Source organism: Lycium ferocissimum, chromosome 9 (genome assembly GCF_029784015.1).
Source record: "Lycium ferocissimum isolate CSIRO_LF1 chromosome 9, AGI_CSIRO_Lferr_CH_V1, whole genome shotgun sequence".
In the NCBI taxonomy this organism is placed as follows: domain Eukaryota; kingdom Viridiplantae; phylum Streptophyta; class Magnoliopsida; order Solanales; family Solanaceae; genus Lycium; species Lycium ferocissimum.
This window is the reverse complement of record NC_081350.1, coordinates 12,245,249-12,248,418: the sequence shown is the minus strand read 5'-3', so window position 1 is coordinate 12,248,418 and position 3,170 is coordinate 12,245,249. Positions and strand designations below refer to the sequence as shown.

Here is a 3,170-nt window from a genome sequence, read left to right as displayed (position 1 = left end):
ATTTGTTGCCCCAGTGTCTATGATCCATTGTTTCAAAATGCTAGAAACTAGTAAAGATTTATGACTACTAATACCTGCTGCATTCCATTGTTTCAAAATGCTAGAAACTAGTAAAGATTTATGACTACTAATACCTGCTGCATTTGCAGAAGATTGAGCTTGAGCAACATCTGAGGACTGAAGGTGATTCACATTTTGATTCAGCAGTTTCACAATTTTTCATATTGACAGGACGTAAGGATAACAGATAAAGAATCGGTAGCAGCTCTAACTTGCATCTGGTTCACCATTTCTGCACCTTGTCTGGCATTCATTCCTACAGCCTCGTCATGCACTTCATTTTGCTTATCCAGTTTTGTAGGTTCATACTCTTGATGTGCAACATCAGCATACACGTTATAAGTAGAGTGCTCCTTTCTTTTGGACTTAAAACCAGGTGGATATCTAACCACCTTATAGCAGTTTTCTTTGGTATGCCCTTTCAATTTACAGACCTCACAGTACAGATTATTATAGTTTCTTTTGAACTTTTGAGGACTCCGCTTTGAGTACATTGTCAGTAGGATCATGACTAGACCCAGCATTGTGGCCAAAACTAGTTGGCATAGCACCTAACAACCCTGCAGACTTAACATATACATATTTTTGGTTCTCATCCCTAGAGATCATAGCATATGCTTTGTTCACAAAAGGCAGTGGTGACATCAGAAGTATCTGACTTCTTGCTTACATATAGTTTTCATTTAATCCCATCAAGAATTGATATAACTTTTGCCTCTACAGATATTCTACAAAGTCTTTAGATTTATCACAGTTGCACCCTGGTGGAGGAACTAAAGCCTGATATTCTACCCACAAGTTCTTAAGTCTTGTATAGTATTCAGAAACTGTAGAAGTTCCTTGACTAAGGGTTGCTATCTCTCTGTGTAAATTGTAGGTTCTTGACCCACCAATCTTGGCAAACCTTTCTTTTAGATCCTCCCAAGCCTCATAAGCAGTTTCAGCATATACCATACCACTAAGAATACTACTAGATACAGTGTTCATTATCCAAGATTGCACAATGGCATTCACCCTATCCAATTGATCCCATAGTTCCTCTCCATAATTTTCCCTTTTACAAGATCCATTCACAAACACAAATTTGTTTCGACCTAACAATGCTAACCTCATTGACCTACTCCACAGAGAATAATTGTCACCAGTCAATTGTAGTGAGATTAGAGATATACCACTTACATCTGAGGATTGAAGATACAAGGGATGGTTATGATCAAGAACACCACCGAGCCCCGGTAGGGCTACATTGTTCGTCATTGTTGTTCACATTTTCAGTTCGAGGGATTCCATTAACTTGTTCGGGTGTTGAACTAATTCCATTCACACCAGTCATATTGAGTTAACCAATTTGAAAAACTTGATATACACAATATTCTTGAGGATATACTCTTTGTTCAAAAACTGGACAAGAACTGTAACTTTTAGAAACAGGATTTTGAGTTTAATTTCGCGGAAGAATTTGATGAATCTGATCGAATAACTGAGTTATTACTCACTGCTCTGATACCATGAAGAAGTTTGTGATTTAGGAAGAATGAAGAGAAGAATAATATTCAATATTGAAGAACACAAGAATAGAAGGAAGAAGGTAGTTTTAAAGAGAGGATTTTATCTTCTCTCATTGATATAATATGATGAAGTGATCATTTACAATACATGTTGATGTATATATATATATATATATATATATATATATATATATATATATATATATATATATATATATATATAGAGAGAGAGAGAGAGAGAGAGAGAGAGAGAGAGAGAGAGAGAGAGAGAGAAGATTAAATCACTAACTAATCCCTCTAATCTAACCTATAATCAGTTCACTAATCTGTGAACCTAACTGCCTCCTTAACTAACTTTAGGAAGTGTTAATAACTAACTTCCTGATTTCCAGAATTTACACTTTGACCCCCGATCTTTCTTCTTTGTTCTGTTCAACAAGTTTAGTTTGACTTGGCTTGGTGTTGAAAAAAAACCCGACCATAATTGGTTTGATTTAGTTTTAACTAAAAAAAAGTCAAACCGAACCAAACCAACCCGACATTACATATATTCAATTTTTAAAATATTTTATACATAAAAATATTTATTTGTAATGTAATTTATAAATTTCTTAAATTTTTTTCGTAGTTTTTTTTTATCTATTATCATATTATTCAAGCTTGAACTTAGAATTTTGAATGTCAATAAGTTTTATATCCTATGGATGTTAGTAACTCAAATAAAGTCCAAACCAAAACCAACTCAACACTAATGATAACAAAAGAAATTCAATTTACCACTAGGAATGACAATAATGTTGGATATCTATTCTTTAGTTTTGCATAATTGATTTAGAGAGTAAAAATACATAACTTAAGTTTTTTTTCTTTGTCATGTAATTAATACTTATTTTAGTATGACTTAGTATTTTTATATTATGGTCATTTTCTTTTATGGCTTGTTAATTAGCAATATTTATTTTAACCGATTATATTAACTTTTGTTGAATATTTTTGTATACGGCTAAAACCGAGGACATAGGCACGCTCGGTTCCCGTCGTCATGGTTATGCTCGGTCACAATACGACCGTCTCACCGGGAACGAGGCTTCGAGCCGGGGCCAGGATGAGGCGATAAAGGAAGGGCGATTAACTGCCATTAGTGGGAGATCGAAATATCCGTCCTCACTGGGATATTTCGGCGTCGATCTCGGCAATACAGCTGTCACCAGATTTACTTGCTTTATTTAAAATTGTACTAGGGTTGAAACTCCTCTACTATATAAAGAGGAGGTCATCATTCATGAAAGGAGTTGGCGATAGCAAGGAGAGAAATAGTTTACATCAACAATCATAAGAATCTTGTTAAATCAGTTCCCATATGTTCTTAAGTTCATTTTTATTCTACCTCGTGAGGGCTTGTAACAAAAGGGTATCGACCTCGGTTTGTATGCCGCCATACGTATTTAACATTTGGTTAGATCTGCTTCTTTGTTTATTTTCTTGACATATCTCGCTATTTAATCTTGAATTGAATTTAGCTACATATCTTTGGCATCACGTACAAATTTAATTGTTCTACGTTTTAAAGTTAAACAGTTTGGCGCCTACCGTGAGGCCTTA

General features: G+C 34.7%; 1 long non-coding RNA gene across 1 annotated transcript; it reads right to left on the bottom strand.

The window, feature by feature from the left end:
- Positions 1-1,318: 1,318 nt before the first annotated feature.
- LOC132069216 (uncharacterized) lies at positions 1,319-2,031 on the bottom strand. The gene is made up of 3 exons (XR_009417701.1): positions 1,854-2,031; positions 1,542-1,677; positions 1,319-1,448 (listed from the first exon to the last, which is right to left on the bottom strand). It is a non-coding gene; the product is annotated as an uncharacterized LOC132069216 (long non-coding RNA).
- Between the last annotated feature and the right edge of the window lie 1,139 nt (positions 2,032-3,170).